The sequence below is a fragment of the Lucilia sericata genome, unplaced genomic scaffold, assembly GCF_015586225.1.
Source record: "Lucilia sericata isolate MDLA Ls3-8-SP2 unplaced genomic scaffold, ASM1558622v1 Contig002426F_arrow, whole genome shotgun sequence".
In the NCBI taxonomy this organism is placed as follows: domain Eukaryota; kingdom Metazoa; phylum Arthropoda; class Insecta; order Diptera; family Calliphoridae; genus Lucilia; species Lucilia sericata.
Window position 1 is genome coordinate 25,889 of NW_023996216.1, and position 27,108 is coordinate 52,996.

Sequence of the window (27,108 nt, forward strand, 5' to 3'; positions counted from 1 at the left end):
ATCACCACATTATTATTAGTATTATCATTGTATTGTTGTTGTTATTATTATTGATATAAGAGTACAAAAGAGAGACAAGTGTGTAGCAAGCAATAAATAAAGTACAATAACAAAGAGCAGGCAGTTAGCTACTGCAAAAACAACAATAACAAAACAGCTCTAGGTATGAATTTTTTTCTTCTTTGTATTTTTCCTAAAGTAGTGAGTGATTTGGACGGTAGACAGTGTCACTTTTATTTGAACACGCTACGAAGGCGGTTGGCAGTCGGGTCGGACTTCAAATAATATACGAAATTATAAAAAATTTAAAAAAATATAAATAAATGTTTAAATTTTTGGAAAAATAAATATAAAAACAGGTGTTTGTTGAAAAAAAGCCAAAAAGTTCATTCAATTATTAAGCTTCTTTGTGTGTTTTTGTAAAAAAAAATATATAAACAAAATATGTTTAATATTTTATATAAATAAATTAAACCTAACAAATTATATAAATTTCTAACAAAAATAAAAACAAAATTTGTTTACAAAGTGTCTACTACTTATTTAGAGTTGAATGTTAAACAAATTATTTTCTTTTGCAGTTTTTTGGATGATAAATAAAAAATATAAACAAAAAAGAAAGAAAACAAATAAATCCAAATAATTTAAAAAAAACTCTAATTTAAAGCAGTTATAATTATAAATAACAACAAAACTCTAAAAATTGAATAAAAATATTTCCATCGAGGCAGCAATAGAACATTTTGTTTATTTGCCACAAAAAGGTAATTGTAATAAAAAATTATTTTTTTGTTTTCAAATCTTTTTATTGAATAAGTGCGTTAATAATTTATACGTGGGGTTTCCTTATTAAAAATTAATTGTTGTTTTTGTTGTTTTTTATTGTAAATGTTTTCAATTGAAATGAAGTAATTTTAACAATTTTCTTTTAGTTATTTAATCAATTTGTAATAGAACCGGAAACTATTTAAGGGCTGCATTCATTAAATTCTAAAGTGTGTTGTGAAAAAGTTAAGAATTTTAAAAATATTTGTTTTATAAAGAGAGAATTAATACAAAAATTTGTATAATTAGAGAGTCTATTTAGACTATAGACTAATCTAAATATTAGACTATAGACTAGACTATAGACTAGACTATAGACTAGACTATAGACTAGACTATAGACTAGACTATAGACTAGACTATAGACTAGACTATAGACTAGACTATAGACTAGACTATAGACTAGACTATAGACTAGACTATAGACTAGACTATAGACTAGACTATAGACTAGACTATAGACTAGACTATAGACTAGACTATAGACTAGACTATAGACTAGACTATAGACTAGACTATAGACTAGACTATAGACTAGACTATAGACTAGACTATAGACTAGACTATAGACTAGACTATAGACTAGACTATAGACTAGACTATAGACTAGACTATAGACTAGACTATAGACTAGACTATAGACTGACTATAGACTAGACTATAGACTAGACTATAGACTAGACTATAGACTAGACTATAGACTAGACTATAGACTAGACTATAGACTAGACTATAGACTAGACTATAGACTGGACTATAGACTAGACTATAGACTAGACTATAGACTAGACTATAGACTAGACTATAGACTAGACTATAGACTAGACTATAGACTAGACTATAGACTAGACTATAGACTAGACTATAGACTAGACTATAGACTAGACTATAGACTAGACTATAGACTAGACTATAGACTAGACTAGACATAGACTATAGACGAGACTATAGACTAGACTATAGACTAGACTATAGACTAGACTATAGACTAGACTATAGACTAGACTATAGCTAGACTATAGACTGGACTATAGAACTAGACTATAGACTAGAATATAGACTAGACTATAGACTAGACTATAGACTCGACTATAGACTCGACTAGATGGACATCTGACTAGACTATAGACTAGACTATAGACTAGACTATAGACTAGACATATAGACCTAGACTATAGGACTAGACTATAGACTAGACTATAGACTAGACTATAGACTAGACTATAGACTAGACTATAGACTAGACTATAGACTCGACTATAGACTAGACTATAGACTAGACTAGGATAGACTAGACTAGATAGACTAGGACTATAGGACTAGACTATAGACCTAGACTATAGACTAGACTATAAGACTAGACTATAGACTAGGACTATAGACTAGACTAATGACTAGACTATAGACTGAGACTATAGACTAGACTATAGACTAGACTATAGACTAGACTATAGGACTAGAACTATAGACTAGACTATAGACTAGGACTATAGACTAGACTATAGACTAGACTATAGACTAGACTATACTAGATGACTATAGACTAGACTATAGACTAGACTATAGACTAGACTATAGACTAGACTATAGACTAGACTATAGACTAGACTATAGACTAGACTATAGACTAGACTATAGACTAGACTATAGACTAGACTAGACTAGAGACTAGACTAGACTATAGACTATACTAGACTATAGACTATACTAGACTATAGACTAGACTAAGACTAGACTATAGACTAGACTATAGACTAGACTATAGACTAGACTATAGACTAGATATAGACTGGACTATAGACTAGACTATAGACTAGACTATAGACTAGCCTATAGACTAGACTATAGACTAGACTATAGACTAGACTATAGACTAGACTATAGCTAGACTATAGACTAGACTATAGACTAGACTATAGACTAGACTATAGACTAGACTATAGACTAGACTATAGACTAGACTATAGACTAGACTATAGACTAGACTATAGACTAGACTATAGACTAGACTATAGACTAGACTATAGACTAGACTATAGACTAGACTATAGATAGACTATAGACTAGACTATAGACTAGACTAGCTAGACTAGACTAGACTAATAGAACTAGCTAGACTAGACTAGACCTAGCTAGACTAGACTAGACTAAGGACTAGACTCTAATAGACTAGACTATTAAGGGATAGACTATAGACCTAGACTATAGACTATACAATACTATAGACTATTTCTTTAGGAAAACTCAGTTTTTCCAAACTGTCCCTTTTAGAAAAATCTTTCGTACAAAACAAATCTCTTACATTTAAATTAATTAATGTTGTATATCAAGTTTATTATTATACCTTTTTTTAAAATAGACTCTCAAAGTTTCAATTGTGTTAAATTGGCAAAAGCCAATAATATTCATTTTGATTTTTTATATTATTTTCAACAATTGACTAACTTTTATTTAAAACAAAACATTTAATAAAATACTAACAATTAAACATAAAAATAGAAATAAAGCATCAACTGACGTAATCTTAAATAAAATTTTGAACTTTTTTTAAAACAAAGTCCAGAATATTGTCTTAAAAATTAATGTTGTGTGAAGTTGGGATTTTTTTGCGTCTTTTTTTCTAGAAAAAAAGGAATATAATAAACTAATTAACAATTGTGTTTAATTTACTTTAATAAACTTAATTTTAATAAAACTTTTAGTTATTGGAAATTCCAAAACGTTATTTTCGAGTTATCTGCAAATTACAATTTCATATTATTTAATATGTTTTCAACTTAAACAGTTTTCGAGATACTGACTAATCAGTGTTTTTTTTTTGCACAAATATTATTATTATTATTGAATAGATCCACAATCTACTAAATAATCACAATTTTTATCACCAGGCAATGCAGACCTACATGTTTGTACGTTTTCGAGATATGATGTTTTCAAGTTATTTTTATATATATTATTGTTGTTTTATTAGTATTTTGAAACAAACACATAAAAATTCATTTTATTATAGCGCACAGATTTTCATACATATGTATGTACTTATGTTGTACATATGTATGTATATGTATACTAATGTCTACATGGTAGCTATATCTTTTGGTTGTTTTCTGATCTATTTTTAAAAACGTTGTCAAATGAAAAGTGCCACTGAACTTTTTGTTGATGGAAATTTTAGCAGTTTTCGAGATATTTCATTAGATAACACAGATATTCTATATTTAATAAGAATTATGTATTAACATTAGTCAAAATATAAGATTAGACGATAGAATCTCAAAGTTCCAATCGTTAAATTATAAATACACTATAGACCAGACTAATACTAGAATATACATTGTTGACAAGACTATAGACTAGACTATATACTAGAATATTTAGTTAATAGATTAAGCTAGACTAAACTATAGACTATATTATAGACTACAATATAGACTATACTATAAACTTGTCTGTAGATTGAACTAGAACTGAACTAGAACTGAACTAGAACTGAACTAGAACTGAACTAGAACTGACTAGAACTGAACCTAGAACTCGAACTGCCTAGAACTGAAACTAGAACTGAACTAGAACTGAACTAGAACTGAACTAGAACTGAACTAGAACTGAACTAGACTGAACTAGAACTGAACTAGAACTGAACTAGAACTGAACTAGAACTGAACTAGAACTGAACTAGAACTGAACTTGAACTGAACTAGAACTGAACTAGAACTGAACTAGAACTGAACTAGAAACTGAACTAGAACTGAACTAGAAACTGAACTAGAACTGAACTAGAACTGAACTAGAACTGAACTAGAACTGAACTAGAACTGAACTAGAACTGAACTAGAACTGAACTAGAACTGAACTAGAACTGAACTAGAACTGAACTAGAAATGAACTAGAACTGAACTAGAACTGAAGTAGAACTGAACTAGAACTGAACTAGAACTGAACTAGAACTGAACTAGAACTGAACTAGAACTAGAACTGAACTAGAACTGAACTAGAACTGAACTAGAACTGAAGTAGAACTGAAGTAGAACTGAAGTAGAACTGAAGTAGACTGAAGTAGAACTGAAGTAGAACTGAAGTAGAACTGAAGTAGAACTGAACTAGAACTGAACTAGAACTGAACTAGAACTGAACTAGAACTGAACTAGAACTGAACTAGAACTGAACTACAACTGAACTACAACTGAACTACAACTGAACTAGAACTGAACTAGAACTGAACTATAACTGACCTAAAAGTGAAGTCTTTCTTAGGTAATTTTTTTTATTATATTCCGTTTATATGCTCTAGAATTATAGAAATCAGTATGGAAATATCCTAATTTCTAATATTTAACTTGTTTATAGATAACCATGCGAACCCAATTACCTTTCTAGACATTTTGACTACACTTTTTTCAATTATCTATAATAATTTTTATTAATTTTATTATTGAGTTCAACAGCAGTACTTGCACTTTTTATAAATATAGGTACATATTATATTACTACGTAATATTTCTACTTGTTCCACAAGTGTGACTCATTCACGTGCTTAATTTCTACAAATAATTATATTCCTACCTACAAATTGCAGTATATAATTTTACTGATAAGAATAGACTTTTATAAAAAAAAAACACATTTTAGAGGAATTTTATAAAAAAAAATCGAATTGAAACACTTGTTGATAAATGTGTTTTCTTTAAATAAACTGTTTAAAGACATAAATAGCATTAAAAGTTTTTAAAATCAAAACAAAGTCACTACAATTTGAACCATTAGCAGGGTTTGTAGTAGGGTTCTATAAATCGACTTTCGAATAATCGAACAATCGACTTTTTGTCGAAAAAAGTCGAAAAGTCGAAGTCGACTATTTTGTTACAAAAAAGTCGATAACTCGACTATCGTCTATGAAAAAAGTCGAAAAGTCGACTTTGTAAATAAAAGTCGAAAAAAGTCGAAAAGTCAAAAAATCGGAAAGTCGAAAAAAGTCGAAAAGTCGAAAAAAGTTGAAAAGTCGAAAAAAGTCGATAAGTCGAAAAAAGTCGAAGAAAGTCGAAAAAAGTCGAAAAGTCGAAAAAAGTCGAAAGTCGGAAAAAGTCGAAAAGTCGGAAAAAGTCGAAAAGTCGAAAAAAGTCGAAAAGTCGAAAAGAGTCGAAAATTTTAAAAAAGTGGAAAAGAGGTCAAAAACTCAAAAATAGTCGGAAAAACTCGAAAAAAGTAAAAAAAACAGTCGAAAAAAAAGTCGAAATAAATCGAAAATAGTCAAAAAGTCGTAAAAAATCAAAAAGTCGAAAAGTCGGAAAAAGTCGAAAAAAGTCGAAAAGTCGAAAAAAGTCGAAAAGTCGAAAAAAGTCGGAAAAAGTCGAAAAGTCGGAAAAAGTCGAAAAGTCGACAATTTATAAAATACTAAAAGTCGAAAAGTCTAAAAGTCGACTTTTAAATAAATGAAAAATGTCGAAAAGTCGAAAAATCGACTTTTCATAAAATGGAAAAAGTCGAAAGGTCGAAAAGTCGACTTTTAACTAAATGCAAAAAGTCGAAAAGTCGACTTTTCGTTTCAACTATAGAACCCTAGTTTGTAGTGCTCTCAAAAGACTACTTAATATATGGGCAACGCTATCAAAGTTTTACATTTCATATGGCATCCTAAGCTATACAAGGTTGCCTCCTTCAATTTTTGCTATTTGTTTACAATTGAACATTCTTACTACATATGGCATCCCTAGCTTCAATAAACAATGTTGTCCTTGTACCGGTTTTTCTTCTTATTATTATTTACCTTTGAACTTTTGCCCTTTTTCTCAAAAAGTTTAATGTTTCTTAAAATTTATTTTTAAATAAAACAAAATTTATTCTTTCTTTGACAATATAACTGCTTTCACATGATTTATGGGTATTGGAGAAAAAAAAAAAGATTAATTTATTATTTTTGTTTACATTTTTTTATTATTTTATTAATTGAGAGTGACGAAATTTTGAAAAAGTGTTGTTGTTTTTTGCTTAAATAGCTTTTGGCCAGTTAAGAATTGTGTGTTTTGCATATAAATTTATAATTTTTTTCGAAAAATTTTTGTTTAAACGTTAAAAATTTAATGCAATTTTGCGTTCAATATTTTAAGGTCCCTGGCCTGTATTGAAAAAAATATATGTATTTTAATTTTAAGTTTTTTTTCGGTTTTTTTACAACTTTATAAATTTATTTTATCAACAGTTTATTACATTAATGTTTATAATTGGTATTCTGATTATAAATACATATGTTTAAGGTCATTTGAGGGTCATTTTATTGTTGTACTAGTACGTTAAAAAAAAAAAAAACACTGCCACCCCTCCAAAAATCATATTACGCGAAATCGTTATTTGAATAAATAATTAGTACTAAACTAATCATCCAGCCCTCAGTTTAATACACTGCTCGTCTCTCAGTCTGTCTGTCTGTCAAGCATTAGGTGCTACTTGTTTTGAAAATGTTTAAATTTGTGACAAAATTGTTTTAATTTATATTGAAAAATGTGTATTAAATGTTTTAAATGACAGTTATTTTTATTATTTTAAAGTCATTATTAAATTGTCTAACGGATGGGTATTTGTTTTTGATATTATTTCGAGTCGAGGTTGTAAATTTTTTGGCTTTAAATATTTAATTATGTTAACAAATGAATTTTTAAAATTTGAATAATTTTAAATTTATTTTTTTTTTAAAGTAAGGTCACATTGTGTCAAATCTGGGCGAAAAAATGTCAGTAAAAACACTTACAGTTTATAGTCTATAGTTAGTCCAAAGCCTGGACAATAGTCATTCTACAGTCTGGACTGTCTCCAGTTTATAGAATGAACTAAAACAGTCAATAGTCTGGAATATAAGCAGTATAATCTGGACTATAGTTAGTCTATAATCTAGTCCGCCTATAGTATGGACTATAGTCAGTCTATAGGTTGGAATATAGTCAGTCTATAGTCTCGACTATAGTCAGCCAATAGTTTCGACTATAGTCAGTCAATAGTCTCGACTGAAGTCGGTCTATAGACTGGACTACAGACATTCTATAATCAGTCTATAGTATGGACTATAGTCAGTCTATAGTATGGACTATTGTCAGTCTATAGTCTAGACTATAGTCAGTCTATAGTCTGACCTACAGTCAATCTATAGTCTGGACTGCAGTCAGTCTATAGTCTGGACTATAGTCAGTCTATAGTCTAGACTATAGTCAGTCTATATTCTAGACTATAGTCACTGTATAGTCTGGACTATAGACAGTCTATAGTCTGGTCTATAGTCAGCCTACAGTCTAAAAGTCTGAATATAATCTTGTCTACATTATGTTTATAGTCTGGAGTATGAGCTATAGTTTGATCTAGGGTCTGAAATATAGTTAGTCTATATTCTGGACTATAGTAAGTCAATAATCTGGTCTTTAATAAGTCTATAGTAAGCCAATAATTTGGTCTTTAGTCATTCTATATTCTGAACTATAGTCTGGACTAAAGTCATTCCACAGTCTGGACTAAAGTCATTCCACAGTCTGGACTATAGTCCGTCTATAGTCTGGACTATAGTCAATCTATATTCTGGACTATAGTCTGTCTTTAGTCTGGACTATAGTCAGTCTATAGTCTGGACTATAGTCAGTCTTTAGTCTGGACTATAGTCAGTCTATAGTCTGGTCTATAGTTTGAACTATAATCAGTCTATATTCTGGACTAAAGTCTGTACTATAGGTAGTCTATAGTCTGGACTATAGCCATTCTACGTTCTGGACTATATTCAGTCTTTATTCTGGACTATAGTCAGTCTATAGTCTGAACTATAGTCAGTCTTGGACTGTAGTCAGTCTTTAGTCTGGACTATAGTCAGTCTATATTCTGGACTATAGTCACTCTATAGTCTGTACTATAGCTAGTCTATTTTCTGGACTATAGTTAGTCTATAGTCTGGACTATAGTCATTCTACAGTCTGGATTATAGTCAATCTATAGTCAGTCTATAGTCTGGATTATAGTCAGTTTTTAGTCTGTACTATAGCTAGTCTATAGTCTGGACTATAATATTTCTACAATCTGAATTATAGTCAATCTATTGTCTGGACTATAGTCAGTCTATAGTCTGGACTATAGTCACTCTATAGTCTTCTGGACTATAGTTAGTCGATAGTATGGACTATAGTCATTCTACGGTCTGGATTATAGTCAATCTATAGCCAGTCTATAGTCTGGATTATAGTCAGTCTTTAGTCTGGACTATAGTCAGTCTATAGTCTGTACTATAGCTAGTCTATAGTCTGGACTATAGTATTTCTACAATCTGGATTATAGTCAATCTATTGTCTGGACTATAGTCAGTCTGTAGTCTGGACTATAGTCAGTCTATAGTCTGGACTATAGTCAGTCTATAGTCTGGACTATATTCAGTCTATAGTCTGGACTATAGTCACTCTATAGTCTGGACTATAGTCACTCTATAGTCTGAACTATAGTCACTCTATAGACTGGACTATAGTCACTCTATAGTCTGGACTATAGTCACTCTATAGTCTGGACTATAGACAGTCTATAGTCTGGTCTATAGTCAGCCTGCAGTATGGTCTAAAGTCTGAATATAATCTTGTCTACATTATGTTTATAGTCTGGAGTATAGTCGTTTCATAGTCTGGATTATAATCAGTCTATAGCTTTCTACATTTTCATCTAAAATATAATCTACATTGTATTATTTAACATATTTTTTTTTTCAGTGTAAAGAATAGCAAATAACGCTTTAAAGCAAAACTGAAACTGATTTTTGTTTATATTTTAAAACTCGTATACTAGATATTGACACACATTTATATTTTTCTTAACAGTCACTATATAGTAGAAGTCAACATCATCATATGAGCATCGTAAATTTCTGCTCATTTAAACAAATTAAATTATAATTTCTTAAAGAAAAAAAAAACATAGTATACACTGGTCAAAGCAAAAAAAGCTAGTAGCAGTTTTTTTCAAAATGTAGGCGTTAACCTTTTATTTCTAGAAATTTTTTTTGAAATAATATTTAGGTGAAATCTTTTTTTTGCAAACATTTCTCCATAAACAAAACAAATCACTTAATATTATTTTTTATAAGATTAATTTACATAAATTTCAATACAATATGAAAAAAATATGAAATTAAATTGTTAACAATTGTTTGTTGTCATGAAGATATCCATATATTTAACTCTATACATTGGCCTTAAATATTGCTGCATCATGTTATTTAAAAATTGAATTAAAATAATGTTTTTTTTTTTTTTTTTGCAAAATAATTTCTATAAATTGTTTTTGTTTTTATTTAAGCATTATAATAAAATAATTAAATAAATTAACTATATTGTTAACTAAGCAAAATCTTTAGATATGGAAGAAATTTGCATAATTTAATAGTTTTAAATTCTAATGTTTAACGTTTAACCAAAATTTTTTCATATATTCAGTTTTATTAAACTTGTATTCACTTGTCCCATTGTGCACTATCACTTTAAACTTTGTTTATATATTTGCGGTTTATTAAACAGGTTTGAAAACCTAGTATACTAAGGGTCAGTTTTTGACGAAATAATGTGATAATTAATCTTAAACTTCTGTTTAAATATAAAATTTTAAAAGAAATTTTACTTTATGGTCTGGCTTATAGTGAGTCTGCAGAGTCTGTAGTATAGTAAGTCTATAGTCTGTTCTCTAGTGAGTCTATAGGTTACACTATAGTCAGTTTATGGTCTAGACAATAGTCTGTCTAGAGGCTGCAGTGTAGTTAGTATATGGACTCTAGTCAGCCTATAGTCTGGACAATATTGAGTCTTTAGTCTGTACAATAGCGAGTCTAAAGTCTGAAGAATAGTCCGCCTATAATCTGGACAATAGTCAGTCTATGGTCAGGACTATTGTCAGTCTATGTGCTGAACTCAAGTCAGCCTATAGTCCTCACTATAGTCGGTCTATAATCTAGACTATAGATAGTGTATTGTTAGGATGGTAAACTGTCTATAGTCTGGACTATAGTCGGTATATAATCTGGACTATAGTGTGGGCTATAGTCTGGACTATAGTCTGGACTATAGTCTGGACTATAGTGTGAGCTATAGTCTGGACTGTAGTCTGGACTACAGTCAGTCTATAGTGTGGACTATAGTTTGTCTATAGACTGAATTATAGTCAGTCTATAGTCAGGACTATAGTTTGTCTATAGTCTGGATTATATTCAGTGTAATGCCTGGAATATAGTTAGTCTATATTCTGGACTATAGTTTTTCTATAGTCTGGACTATAGTTGGTCTATAGTCTGGTCTATAGTCAGTATATAGTCTGGACTATATTCAGTCTACAGTTAGTCTATAGTCTGGACTGTAGTCAGGCAATAGTCTGAATTATAGTCAGTCTATAGTCTGGTCCATAGTCATTCTATAGTCTAGACTATAGTTTGTCCATAGTTTGGACTATAGTTTGTATATAGTCTGGACTGTAGTTAGTCTATAGTCTGGTCTATAAGTCAGTATATAGTCTGGACTATAGTTGGTATATAGTCTGGACTATATTCAGTCTACAGTTAGTCTATAGTCTGGACTGTAGTCAGTCAATAGTCTGGTCCATAGTCAGTCTATAGTCTAGACTATAGTTCGTCCATAGTTTGGACTATAGTTTGTCTATAGTCTGGACTATAGTTTGACTATAGTCTGGACTGTAGTTAGTCTATAGTCTGGTCTATAGTCAGTATATAGTCTGGACTATAGTTGGTATATAGTCTGGACTATATTCAGTCTACAGTTAGTCTATAGTCTGGACTGTAGTCAGTTTATCGTCTGGTCCATAGTCAGTCTATAGTCTAGACTATAGTTTGTCCATAGTTTGGACTATAGTTTGTCTATAGTCTGAGTTATAGTCAGTCTATAGTGTGGACTATTGTTAGTCTATAGTCTGGACTATAGTTAGTCTATAGTCTGGACTATAGTCAGTCTAATGCCTGGATTATAGTTAGTCTATATGCTAGACTATAGTTTGACTATAGTCTGGACTATAGTTGGTGTATAGTCTGGTCTATAGTCAGTATATAGTCTGGACTATAGTCGGTATATAGTCTGGACTATATTCAGTCTACAGTTAGTCTATAATCTGGACTGTATACAGTCAATAGTCTAAATTATAGTCAGTTTATAGACTAGACTATAGTTTGTCCATAGTCTAGACTTTATTTTGTCCATAGTTTGGACTATAGTTTGTCTATAGTCTGGACTATAGTTTGTCTATAGTCTGGACTATAGTTTGTCTATAGTCTGGACTATAGTTTGTCCATAGTCTAGACTATAGCTTGTCTATAGTAAGTTTATTGTTTGCAGTCTATATTCTAGACTATAATCAGTCTATAGTTTTGATAATATTCAGTCCTGAGTCTGGACTATAGTGAGTCTATAGTATGGACAATAGTCAGTCCATAGTCTGGACTATAGTTAGATATTTAATTAATATTTTCACTTCATAAATCATAATTTAAAATGTAGACAAATAAATTAACTAAGTACTTCTGTAATTACTTATGTCAAAAACTTACCCTTTACTATATGAATAGTATAAATAAATATATTATTTTTTTAATTTCTGATAATAAACCGCAAATATTCTTTAAGTTAATTAATTGCCGCTAAAACTGAAAATTTTCTTATCAAATTTCTCAGACAATATGTCATAGTCTTACAGTTATCGCTTCACTTTTTCAATATCAATTAAATAAAGTTAACCCACACTTCAAACAACTGAGATATTAATCTATTGACAAACTAAATATTTGTCTTCAGAGGCATTTTGCTTAATAGAAGAGCCTATGTTTGTTTAGACTAAAATCCATGATAAGAATATGTCAGTAGGCCTAACAAAAAATTTTAACTAAACCTAGTAACTATCTTTCTAAGAAAAAAACTATAGTTACTAAGTGTGCCTGTATGATAGTAGACTCATTTTTTTTTCTAACATATCTTTTAGTTATATTCAGTGATAAGCGGGACTTAACTGAGTTTAATTAACACAAAATTATATAAAAAATCAAAGACACAAGAACATGTGTATATGATATAGATAACAATTGTTATAGTTTTATTATTTAGCACAATAATGTACTTATTAGTATGTCATTATAATCATATTATAGTTATATAAAGGAATGAATTCATAATTTGTTGCATTTCTTATTTTAATAGTTTCAGTATATATTTAGTCCGGAATATAGTTAGTCTATAGTCTGGACTAGAGTTAGTCTATAGTATGGACTATAGTTAGTCTATAGTCTGGACTATAATTAGTGTATAGTCTGGACTATAGTTTGTCTATAGTCTGGACTATAGTTTGTCTATAGTCTGGACTATAGTTAGTCTATAGTATGGACTATAGTTAGTCTATAGTATGGACTATAATTAGTCTATAGCCAGGACTATAGTCAGTCTATAGTCTGGGCTATAATCAGTTTATAGTCTGAACTATATTCAGTCTACAGTCTGGACTATAGTCAGTATAGTCTGTACTCCAGTCAGTCTGGACCATAGTTTATCTATCAGTCTATAGACTAAACTATAGTCAGTCTATAGTCTGGACTATAGTTAGTCTATAGTTTGGACTATAATTTTTCTATAGTCTGGACTATAGTCAGTCTATAGTCTGGAATATAGTCAGTCTATAGTCTGGACTATAGTCAGTTTATAGTCTGGACTATAGTCTGTCTATAGTCTGGAACATAGTCAGTCTGGGCTATAGTCAGTCTATAGGCTGAGCTATAGGGAATCTATAGGCTGTGATATAGTCAGTCTATAGTCAGTCTATAGACGGACTATAGTCAGCCTATAGATTCCCTATTCGGACTATAGTTCAGTCTATAGACTGACTATAGTCCAGACTATAGACTGACTATATCTCAGCCTATAGATTCCCTATTCCCTATGGACTATAGTTTGTCTATAGTCTGAACTATAGTCAGTCTAATGTCTGGACTATAGTCAGTCTATATTCTGGACTATAGTTTGTCTATAGACTGGACTAAAGTCTGGACTATAGTTTGTTTATAGTCTGGACTATAGTTTGTCTTTAGTCTGGACTATAGTTTGTCTATAGTCTGGTCTATAGTCTGGACTGTAGTAAGTCCATAGTTTGGACTATAGTTTGTTTATAGTCTGGACTATAGTTTGTATATAGTCTGGACTATAGTTAGTCAATAGTCTGGACTATAGTCAGTCTATAGTCTGGAATATAGTGAATCTATAGTCTGGACTATAGTCAGTCTATAGACTGGACTATAGTCAGTCTATAGTCTAGACTATAGTCAGTCTAATGTCTGGACTATATTCAGTCTATATTCTGGACTATATTCAGTCTATATGCTGGACTAAAGTTTGTCTATAATCTGGACTATAGTTTGTCTATAGTCTGGACTATAGTTTGTCTATAGTCTGGACTATAGTTTGTCTATAGTCTGGACTATAGTTTGTCTATAGTCTGGACTATAGTTTGTCTATAGTCTGGACTATTGTTTGTCTATAGTTAGTCTATACTATAGTCTGGACTATAGTTAGTCTATAGACTGGACGACAGTTAGTCTATAGTCTGGACTATAGTCAGCCTATATTCTGGACTATAGTCAACCTATAGTCTCGACTCAGTAGTCTATTGCTTATATTTTAGCCAATCCGCAGTTTGTACTATAATTAGTCTATCGTCTAGACTATGACCTTGATTAGATGGCAAGAAAAAGAAAGTGTCTGTCTTTCTCTTAAAGATCTAGTCCACCATTTTAAAAATAAACTTTATTTATATTATTAATTTTCTAAAATCGTTAGCCTATACGATAAATTTTATTCAAAATCATGTTCGTATGACAAAATGCTATTTTTATCTTTCATTATATTCAATATCAGACATCTTCAATTTTATACAGATCAAATGACAATCAAATGCTTATCTCTTCTTTTTTTCGACGCTAATCGAATAAATATTTGTTTAATTTATTGTATATACAAACATTTAAAAAATAAATAATAATAAAAATAAAATGCAACAAAAAAAAGCAACTGGTTATAGCAGGTTATTGTGCGAATTTTTTTTGTGTGTTTTTTGTTGTTGTAATATTTTAATTTAATTAAAACTAACTGGCTCTAATTGGTTTTAGAACCATTGAACTTGACATAATTACGGAAAATGCAATGAGAGAGAGTTGGTGAGAGTAATTTTTTTTAATGAAATGTCTGATACATTTCCGAGTTTTAGATTTATACAAAAATATCTTTTCTTAAGGGTACCTACTCCGGATATGAGGTAAAATTCCCCTTAATGCTCATTAAGCGGCACAATTCAAATACTATTGCTCTCTTAACTTAATATTACACATTTTCTATTTACGTTTTCACATTGTTTTTGTTGGTTCAAGGAAGTAGATGACATTTATTTGATATGTTAATTATTAAGTTTACACACTGGTATACAGACATGTCGATAGACATGTGTTAATTTTTTAAAGATGTTGGCCCACTAACTAGTCAAGCCTAATTATGGGTGATTCCATAAAAACCGACATTTCTATAGTTAGTATACATATATATATTCAGTCTATATTTTGAACTAGAGTCAGTCTATAGTCTGGACTATTGTCAGTCTAAATTCAGGACTACAGTCAGTCTATATTCTGGATTATAGTTAGTTTATATTCAGGGCTATTGTCAGTTTATAGTCTGTTCTATAGTTAGGACTACAGTTAGTCTATAATCTGGACTATAGTCATTCTATATTAAGGATTATTGTAAGTCAATAGTCTGAACTATAATTAGTCGAAAGTGTGGACTAAAGACTGGACTTTATATTCACTCTATAATTTGGACTACAGCCAGTCTACAGTCTAGAATATAGTCAGTCTTTAGTTTGGCCTACAGTGGATCTATTGACTGGACTAAAGTTAACCTATAGCCTCTACTATGGTCAATCTATTTCATTCTTATGGAATCACCCCAACCAAAGGTTTCTTGAGTTTCTGTTTAACTGTTAATTAAAATAAAATTTTCTATATAAATAAAAATTTGTAGCTAAAAATAAAATCTTACTTGAGAGAGGCGACGACAATCAATAATTGTGACAATAATTATTACTAACAATGGAACTGTGAAAAATTAAAAATACACTCAGATAAAAAACATGTTAATTGAATGGACAATTGCGAATTTATTTCGTAGGTTTACGCTTGCAAGGTGAAAAAGAAAGAAACTTAATAAAAGGAAAAATACTTTAAAATAGTGATATAAAAATTGCGCGTTTTATATTTATAAGATAAAGTTAGAACTAGACTAACCACTTTTAAGATAAACTCAATAAACTAGAACCACTTTTGGGATAAACTTAATGTCTTGATATTTGGGACGATAAAAGAGCAAGAACGGAAATAGAACTGAACTCGAACTGAACTAGAACTAAACTTTAATTTAACTAGAAATGCCCTAGAACTAAACTAGAATTAAACTAGAACTGAACTACAACAGAACTACAACAGAACTAGAACAGAACAGAACTAGAACAGAACTAGAACAGAAATAGAACAGAACTAGAACAGAACTAGAACAGAACTAGAACAGAACTAGAACAGAACTAGAACAGAACTAGAACAGAACTAGAACCGAACTAGAACAGAACTAGAACAGAACTAGAACAGAACTAGAACAGAACTAGAACAGAACTAGAACAGAACTAGAACAGACCTAGAACAGAACTAGAACAGAACTAGAACAGAACTAGAACAGAAGTAGAACAGAACTAGAACAGAACTAGAACAGAACTAGAAGAACAGAACTGAACTAGAACTGAACTAGAACTGAACTAGAACTGAACTAGAACTGAACTAGAACTGAACTAGAACTGAACTAGAACTGAACTAGAACTGAACTAGAACTGAACTAGAACTGAACTAGAACTGAACTAGAACTGAACTAGAACTGAACTAGAACTGAACTAGAACTGAACTAGAACTGAACAGAACTGAACTAGAACTGAACTAGAACTGAACTAGAACTGAACAGAACTGAACTAGAACTGAACAGAACTGAACTAGAACTGAACTAGAACTGAAACTAGAACTGAACTAGAACTGAACTAGAACTGAACTAGAAACTGAACTAGAACTGAACTAGAACTGAACTAAAGAACTAGAGAACTAGAACTGAACTAGAACTGAACTAGAACTGAACTAGAACTGAACTAGAACTGAACTAGAACTGAACTAGAACTGAACTAGAACTGAACTAGAACTGAACTAGAAAGAACTAGAACTGAACTAGAACTGAACTAGAACTGAACTAGAACTGAACTAGAACTGAACTAGAACTGAACTAGAACTGAACTAGAACTGAACTAGAACTGAACTAGAACTGAACTAGAAGAACTAGAACTGAACTAGAACTGAACTAGAACTGAACTAGAACTGAACTAGAACTGAACTAGGACTGAACTAGAACTGAACTAGAACTGAACTAGAACTGAACTAGAACTGAACTAGAACTGAACTAGATTGAACTAGATCTGAACTAGAACAGAACTAGAACTGAACTAGAACTGAACTAGAACTGAACTAGAACAGAACTAGAACTGCACTAGAACTGAACTAGAACTGAACTAGAATAGAACTAGAACAGAACTAGAACAGAACTAGAACAGAATTAGAACAGAACTAGAACAGAACAAAAACTAGAACAGAACTAGAACAGAACTAGAACATAACTAGAACATAACTAGAACATAACTTGAACAGAACTAGAACAGAACTAGAACAGAACTAGAACAGAACTAGAACAGAACTAGAACAGAACTAGAATAGAACTAGAACAGAACTAGAACAGAACTAGAACAGAATTAGAACAGAACTAGAACAGAACAAGAACAGAACTAGAACAGAACTAGAACAGAACTAGAACATAACTAGAACATAACTAGAACATAACTAGAACATAACTAGAACATAACTTGAACAGAACTAGAACAGAACTAGAACAGAACTAGAACAGAACTAGAACAGAACTAGAACAGAACTAGAACAGAACTAGAACAGAACTAGAACAGAACTTGAACAGAACTAGAACAGAACTAGAACTGAACTAGAACTAAACTTCAACTGTAGTATAGCTTTTAATGAAGCAGTGATGTCTACTAAGCTTTTTTCCAAAACAGTAATGTTTAACATTCAACGATTTGATATCTTCTAGTTCCACTCCTCCATTACTAGGTGAGAATATGTGTTTGACATCTTAATCAAAAAAAAAAAACTAAAAACATTTTAAAATTCTTTTAATGTGTTACATTAAATTATAATAAAATATATTATATTAGTTTCACGAAAAAATTCGAAATAAATCTTACAACACTTTATGGCAACACCAACAATAATTGATTTAAATTCTCAGTCAATCCTTTATAATGATATCACATGTGTTTAACATATAAAAATACAAAATTGCAATTTTAACTTTTACAATTACAATAATAATCGATTATTTTAAACAATTACGTTAAATGTTAATTCGTTGAAGCGTAACGTGAAATTTTAATTTAAAAAAAAAAAACTTCTCTAAAGAAATGAAAACGTCATGGTTTTTAAATAGAATAACATCCTCAAGGGTAGAATAAGATTTTTTGTATGGTAATTAAATATTTTTCTCACGTGTAAACGCGTATGTAGGTTTACATTGGCTTGAGAAGTGGATAATGCTGTAAGAGGAAATGTTTTGTTTTAAAAATAATCAGGAAAACATTGAGTTAATTATTAGAATTTTAATAATCTAGGAACGGTTAGCTTCTAATGATCTGTCTGTGTTATGTTTAATTATGACGAAATCTTTGTAAAATTCTATAATTTGTGTAAAAAAGAGAATTTATTAGACAGTTTGTCAAATGACTTAAAGAATATTAAAGTTTATTGCTGCTGTCAGAGCTAAAACTTAAAAAAGTTTTAATCCGGGTGTCAAGGTCGGACACTAAGTGCCTACATCCACCAGAAACTCAATTTTTTTTAAATTATTTCCTATTTTGTTAATTTTTATTATTATTTAATTTTTATTTAAATTATACTAATTTTATTTATTTAATTTTTTATTTTATTTTCAGTTATTATTATTTTTTGTTATATCAAAAAACCTCACACACATACACATACATCTACTACCTCAACTCCCTGCATTCCAAAATGCCTATAAAAAATCTATTATTACGCTTTCAACCGGCTCCCCTGTACATTGTTTTAATTCTATCAATTTGTTACTTTAGTGTTCAATTGATTTTAAGTCATTTAACACACGCACTCACCTTGTTAATGGCTTCGTATCATATGTTGTGTAACATTTTTGCATTGGCCGGCAGTATTATAACGATTAAGGTAAGTTTTACAAAAACATTTTGATTTTTTTTTTTTAAACTTTAAATTAGTAAAAAACGATCTCAAAACATGTGCAATATTTCTTTCTTTATAAGGTTTTGTATAATTGATTAAAAAAAAAAAAAAAAAATAAATGTTAGAATGTAGTTTGGTAACTAAAGTTTTATCAATAAGGAAGAGGAATTGAAAAACCAGATCAAGAATGGTGAATATATTATGTAGATTTTGTAAATTGAATTAATTATATACAGTGGATCTAGAACAGAATCTAGAACAACTAGAACAGTACTAGAACAAAACTAGAACCGAACTAAAACGGACACAGAGAACAGAACTAGAGCAGAACTAGAACAGAACTAGAACAGAACTAAAACAGAAACTAGAACAGAACTAGAAAGCAGAACTAGAAAGAACTAGAACAGAACTAGAACAGAACTAGAACAGAACTAGAACAGAACTAGAACAGAACTAGAACAGAACTAGAACAGAACTAGAACAGAACTAGAACAGAACTAGAACAGAATAGAACAGAACTAGAAGAACTAGAACAGAACTAGAACAGAACTAGAACAGAACTAGAACAGAACTAGAACAGAACTAGAACAGAACAGAACTAGAACAGAACTAGAACAGAACTAGAACAGAACTAGAACAGAACTAGAACAGAACTAGAACAGAACTAGAACAGAACTAGAACGAACTAGAACAGAACTAGAACAGAACTAGAACAGAACTAGAACAGAACTAGAACAGAACTAGAACAGAACTAGAACAGAGAACACTAGAACAGAACTAGAACAGAACTAGAACAGAACTAGCAGAACTAGAACAGAACTAGAACAGAACTAGAACAGAACTAGAACAGAACTAGAACAGAACTAGAACAGAACTAGAACAAACTAGAACAGAACTAGAACAGAACTAGAACAGAACTAGAACAGAACTAAACAGAACTAGAACAGAACTAGAACAGAACTAGAACAGAACAGAATAGAACAGAACTAGAACAGAACTAGAACAGAACTAGAACAGAACTAGAACAGAACTAAACATAACTAGAACAAACTAGAACTGAACTAGAACAGAACTAGAACAGAACTAGAACAGAACTAGAACAAACTAGACAGAATTAGAACAGAACAGAACTAGAACTGAATTAGAACTGGACTATGAAAGTATTTTTCTCCATTTGTTATACCCACCATCAAAAAGATGGGGTTTATATTGATTTTGTCATTCCGTTTGTAACACATCGAAATATTCGTCATAGACCCACTAAAGTATATATTTCTGAGTCCCTATTAAATTCTAAGACGATCTAGCCATGTCCGTCCGTCTGTCTGTCTGTTGAAAACACGATAGAGTCCAACGGAATAAGCTAGAGGGTTGAAAATTTCCAGAAATATTCTCTATAGGTAAAGTATTGAAAATGGGGCATATCGGTCCACGTTTTCGGATAGCCCCTATACAAGTGGACCCCCGAAAAACAGCCTTAACGGGCATATATGTTTTAAAAGTGTAACTATAGCGATAAAATTCAATATAAATAAGTTTATATGAGCCAAAAATTCCCTGCCAAATTTTATGAGGATAGCCCATAATTGACCCTACCCCCCATTTAACGTTCCCTTCAGAAAATGACTCATTACATGCTTAAAAATACGAGTGTAGCGATGAAATTTGATGCAAATCTCTTATGAACCAAAACCTCTCTACCAAATTTTATGTAGATCGGTCCATAATTGACCCTACCCCCCCATATAAGGTCCCCTTCAGAAAATGACAGTAACGCTCTTTAATGGATTCAAAATACAGGTATAGCGATGAAATTCGACTGAAGTAAGTTCCTTGCGAGGTGAAATCTCTTAACCAAATTGACGTACCCCCTCTATAAGGTCCCTTTCAGAAAATTACTCTAACGCTCATTACTGGCTTAAAAGTACAAGCATTGAGATGAAATTCGACATAAGTAAGTTTCTTATGAGCCAAAACTTTTATGGGAATCGGCATATGATTGATCCCCATATAAGCTCCCCTACAGAAAATCACATTAAAGTTTATTATTGGCTTAAAAATACGAGTAAAGCAGTTTTAATTTATGTATTTCAGTTTTAAATCTGCCAGTTTTGATGCAGAAATAGGGTGGCATCACGTTTGACTTTAAGCAGTGCTGTCAATTATGCTTTTTCGAAAAAGAAGCATTAACAAAATAGCAGTAGCTTTCAGGAACTTTGTTGAAAATAAGCTCTTCTTATTAGGGTTCTATAAATCGACTTTCGAATAATCGAACAATCGACTTTTTGTCGAAAAAGTCGAAAAGTCGAAGTCGACTATTTTGTTCCAAAAAAGTCGATAACTCGACTATCGTCTGTGAAAAAAGTCGAAAAGTCGACTTTGTGAATAAAAGTCGAAAAGTCTGAAAGTCGAAAAGTCGAAAAAAAGTCGATAAGTCAAAAAAAAGTCGAATAAAGTCTAAAAAAGTCGAAGAAAGTCGAAAAAAGTCGAAAAGTCGTAAAAAGTCGAAAAGTCGGAAAAAGTCGAAAAATCGAAAATTGTAGAAACAAGTCAAAAATTTTAAAAAAGTGGAAAAAAAAGTCAAAAACTCTAAAATAGTCGGAAAAACTCGAAAAAAGTAAAAAAATAGTCGGAAAAAAGTAGAAAGAAGTCGAAAATAGTCAAAAAGTCGAAAAGTCGGTAAAAGTCGAAAAAGGTCGAAAAGTCGAAAAAAGTCGAAGAAAGTCGAAAAAAGTCGGAAAAAGTCGAAAAGTCGACTATTTTTAAAATACTTATAGTCGAAAAGTCTAAAAGTCGACTTTTATTTAAATGAAAAAAGTTGAAAAGTCGAAAAATCGACTTTTCATAAAATGCAAAAAGTCGAAAAATCGAAAAGTCTACTTTTAACTAAATGAAAAAAGTCGAAAAGTCGACTTTTCGTTTCAACTATAGAACCCTACTTCTTATATTCTTATGAATTAAGAAGTTACATTTCAAAACCTCTTGAGTTTTAAAATGTTTAAAACTTATTTACGACTTGTGTTTAAAATTAAATCAATAATTGTTTTAACTGCAGATCACGTTTGAATATATTAATAAAAACAAAATCGAATTTTCAATCATCAAAAAAACCAAAATACTAAAGGTCGTTTACACGGGGCATTGGCCCATTTTCCATTTCATATAAAAAAAAACAGTAATAAAACAGTTTTTAAATAAAAATTTAACCATAAATAAACTTTTTATTTCAAGGTTAAAACAGAAATCAAATAACTTCAATACTTGCATGTAAATTATTTGATGACAATAATTTGCATATTTTTATGCAAAAACTACTTAAGAAAACATATTAATAATATTTATAAAACATAATTTATAGTTCGGAAACCTAAAAAGGCAAAAACTTATAAATAAAACACTTGTACTTTTATATCAAAAAAATTTATAATTGACACAAATAGGAATTTTAATTAATTTAAGCGTCACGTTTTAAAAAGTTTTTTTTTCTTTTTTGTAGTCTACTCTCCATGCGGTAGTTAAAAATTTATGTAGTACGCCGCGTTTCCATGCACAAGTTGTTTGTGTTTTCAGTTTTTTTGTTCAAAAATTTGTACGTTTGCTGGGATTTAATTCAAGCCTACTACATACTCTAATTTGTTTTGTTTTGATTTCAATACATATTACATAAATTTGTTTATATATTTTTTGTTTATAATTTATAAAGTTTTTTTTTTCATTGTTTTATAAATCACCACAATATATAGAGAAATGTTTTAACCAATAACTAACTGCTTGGAGGTATTTAGTGAAGCGTTAAACTTTATACTCTTTGTTTATTTTTTTTTATAAATTTCAAATTTCATGATCGTTAAATTAAAGTGAACCTTATAAAAGGTTTCCTTTGAAAGCTGATTTACAATCCTCTTTCCAGTTACAGTTTTGTACTAGTTCTGTTCTAGTTCTGTTCTAGTTCTGTTCTAGTTCTGTTCTAGTTCTGTTCTAGTTCTGTTCTAGTTCTGTTAGTTCTGTTCTAGTTCTGTTCTAGTTCTGTTCTAGTTCTGTTCTAGTTCTGTTCTAGTTCTGTTCTAGTTCTGTTCTAGTTCTGTTCTAGTTTGCTCTAGTTCTGTTCTAGTTCTGTTCTAGTTCTATTCTAGTTCTGTTCTAGTTCTGTTCTAGTTTGTCTAGTTCTGTTCTAGTTCTGTTCTAGTTCAGTTAGTTCTGTTCTAGTTCTTTCTAATTCTGTTCTAGTTCTGTTCTAGTTCTGTTCTAGTTCTGTTCTAGTTCTGTTCTAGTTTGTTCTAGTTCTGTTCTAGTTCTGTTCTAGTTCTGTTCTAGTTCTGTTCTAGTTCTGTTCTAGTTCTGTTCTAGTTCTGTTCTAGTTCTGTTCTAGTTCTGTTCTAGTTCTGTTCTAGTTCTGTTCTAGTTCTGTTCTAGTTCTGTTCTAGTTCTGTTCTAGTTCTGTTCTAGTTCTGTTCTAGTTCTGTTCTAGTTTGCTCTAGTTCTGTTCTAGTTCTGTTCTAGTTCTATTCTAGTTCTTTCTAGTTCTGTTCTAGTTTTGTTCTAGTTCTGTTCTAGTTCTGTTCTAGTTCTGTTCTAGTTCTGTTCTAGTTCTGTTCTATTCTGTTCTAGTTCTGTTCTAGTTCTGTTCTAGTTCTGTTCTAGTTCTGTTCTAGTTCTGTTCTAGTTCTGTTCTAGTTCTGTTCTAGTTCTGTTCTAGTTCTGTTCTAGTTCTGTTCTAGTTCTGTTCTAGTTCTGTTCTAGTTCTGTTCTAGTTCTGTTCTAGTTCTGTTCTAGTTCTGTTCTAGTTCTGTTCTGTTCTGTTCTAGTTCTGTTCTAGTTCTGTTCTAGTTCTGTTCTAGTTCTGTCTAGTTCTGTTCTAGTTCTGTTCTAGTTCTGTTCTAGTTCTGTTCTAGTTCTGTTCTAGTTCTGTTCTAGTTCTGTTCTAGTTCTGTTCTAGTTCTGTTCTAGTTCTGTTCTATTTCTGTTCTAGTTCTGTTCTGTTTTATTCTAGTTCTGTTCTAGTTCTGTTCTAGTTCTGTTATAGTTCTGTTCTAGTTCTGTTCTAGTTCTGTTCTAGTTCTGTTCTAGTTCTGTTCTAGTTCAGTTCTAGTTCAGTTCTAGTTCAGTTCTAGTTCAGTTCTAGTTCAGTTCTAGTTCAGTTTCTAGTTCAGTTCTAGTTCAGTTCTAGTTCGTTCTGTTCAGTTCTAGTTCTAGTTCTGTTCTAGTTCTGTTCTAGTTCTGTTCTAGTTCTGTTCTAGTTCTGTTCTAGTCTGTTCTAGTTCTGTTCTAGTTCTGTTCTAGTTCTGTTCTAGTTCTGTTCTAGTTCTGTTCTAGTTCTGTTCTAGTTCTGTTCTAGTTCTGTTCTAGTTCTGTTCTAGTTCTGTTCTAGTTCTGTTCTAGTTCTGTTCTAGTTCTGTTCTAGTTCTGTTCTAGTTCTGTTCTAGTTCTGTTCTAGTTCTTTCTGTTCTAGTTCTGTTCTAGTTCTGTTCTAGTTCTGTTCTAGTTCTGTTCTAGTTCTGTTCTAGTTCTGTTCTAGTTCTGTTCTAGTTCTGTTCTAGTTCTGTTCTAGTTCTGTTCTAGTTCTGTTCTAGTTCTGTTCTTCTAGTTCTGTTCTAGTTCTGTTCTAGTTCTGTTCTAGTTCTGTTCTAGTTCTGTTCTAGTTCTGTTCTAGTTCTGTTCTAGTTCTGTTCTAGTTCTGTTCTAGTTCTGTTCTAGTTCTGTTCTAGTTCTGTTCTAGTTCTGTTCTAGTTCTGTTCTAGTTCTGTTCTAGTTCTGTTCAGTTCTAGTTCTGTTCTAGTTCTGTTCTTTCTAGTTCTGTTCTAGTTCTGTTCTAGTTCTAGTTCTGTTCTGTTCTAGTTCTGTTCTAGTTCTGTTCTAGTTCTGTTCTAGTTCTGTTCTAGTTCTGTTCTAGTTCTGTTTAGTTCTGTTCTAGTTCTGTTCTAGTTCTGTTCTAGTTCTGTTCTAGTTCTGTTCTAGTTCTGTTCTAGTTCTGTTCTAGTTCTGTTCTAGTTCTGTTCTAGTTCTGTTCTAGTTCTGTTCTAGTTCTGTTCTAGTTCTGTTCTAGTTCTGTTCTAGTTCTGTTCTAGTTTTGTTAGTTCTGTTCTAGTTCTGTTCTAGTTCTGTTCTAGTTCTGTTCTAGTTCTGTTCTAGTTCTGTTCTAGTTCTGTTCTAGTTCTGTTCTAGTTCTGTTCTAGTTCTGTTCTAGTTGTTCTAGTTCTGTTCTAGTTCTGTTGTAGTTCTGTTCTAGTTTGTTCTAGTTCTGTTCTAGTTCTGTTGTAGTGCTGTTCTAGTTCTGTTCTAGTTCTGTTCTAGTTCTGTTCTAGTTCTGTTCTAGTTCTGTTCAAGTTCTGTTCTAGTTCTGTTCTTTCTGTTCTAGTTCTGTTCTAGTTCTGTTCTAGTTCTGTTCTAGTTCTGTTCTAGTTCTATTCTAGTTCTTTCTAGTTCTGTTCTACTTCTGCTAAGTTCGAGTATAGTTGAAATAACATTTATCAAATAGCTGATAGTTGTACATAGAGGAAATATCTGAAAGCATTTAAAGAGGTCAACCTGTAGCATAAAATTCACAAGCCTAGTAATTAATACACAACGTCATTATTATTACTATTTTTTTGTTGGAAAATATACAAATATACAACTTGATTTAACGCAGAAATGAAAATAAAACAAATTTATCATTTCCAGCAATATCCCAGATTTATGTGTGTAATTTTTAAAGCCTAGATATGAAATTTATACTTTACCCACTTTTTCAAGTGGAAAATTGCCAAGTTTAATGATGATTGTATACAACACAACTTAATAAATTGTGTGAAAATATACTATTATAAAGTGAATCTAAATTTAATGAAATGAGTTACATATTACATTATTATAATAATAATGTTTTCCTTTACAGCACAATGAATTACACAATGAACAAGAACTCTCCAGTCCGCTGCTAACCAAAGAACACAAAAAAACATACTCAGTATACCCATCCGGATGATCCGAATATACCCAAGTACCCACCTATAAGTAGCCCCGATTTAAAACTCGCAAACACCTTTGGCTGGGCCCGCATAGAATATTGTCTATGCTTATTGTATGCATTACTTTGGCTTCATTATCATTCCTTGCTGGTAGAGGCTTTACAGCTTTGGTGCACATTGATCATCAGGATTCTATGCATTTACCTTTCCATGTTATGATTTTGGGTTTTGTCGGTTTACTGTTGAATGTTTTACCTATTTTGTTATAGGCGGTTATACTCTGCATCAGGGCAGTTTTTTGCACATCAATCCTACTGATGGTAAAGTTGTTGTGGAACCTAGTAATATAACCATAGACAGTGATGCTAATGTTTTATCAATTACGAATGACGTTAAAAATGATATGCACTTAAAGGAAGATTTGAAGACGGAATTGGGTAAAGTTCATTATCGTGCTAGAAGAGAAGGACCCGCTGAATTGTTGCGTGATGTTAGTAGTACCATTTTCGTCATTGTTTGCGCAGTTATTGTACACTTTGCCAAGGATAAGGAACATACTGCTAATTTATTGATCCTGTTTTGTCGATATTTTCTTGTGTTCTAGTGGTGGCCCTCAGTTATCCATACAGTGAGTAATATTTAATGATCTAAAGTGAACTTGAACTAGAACTAGAATAGAACTGAACTAATACTAACTAGAACAGAACTAGAACAGAACAGAACATGACTAGAACAGAGCTAGAACAGAACTAACAAACTAGAACGAACAGAACGAACAGAACAGAACATAACGAAAAGACTAGAAGAACTAGAACAGAACTAGAACAGAACTAGAACAGAATAGAACAGAACTAGAACAGAACTAGAACAGATAGAATAGAACTACAACAAACTAGAACAGACTAGAACAGAACTAGAACAGAACTAGAACAGAAC

General features: G+C 31.2%; 1 pseudogene; it reads left to right on the forward strand.

The window, feature by feature from the left end:
- Positions 1-245: 245 nt before the first annotated feature.
- Positions 246-26,800, forward strand: LOC119613919 (annotated as a pseudogene).
- The last annotated feature ends 308 nt before the right edge of the window (positions 26,801-27,108 follow it).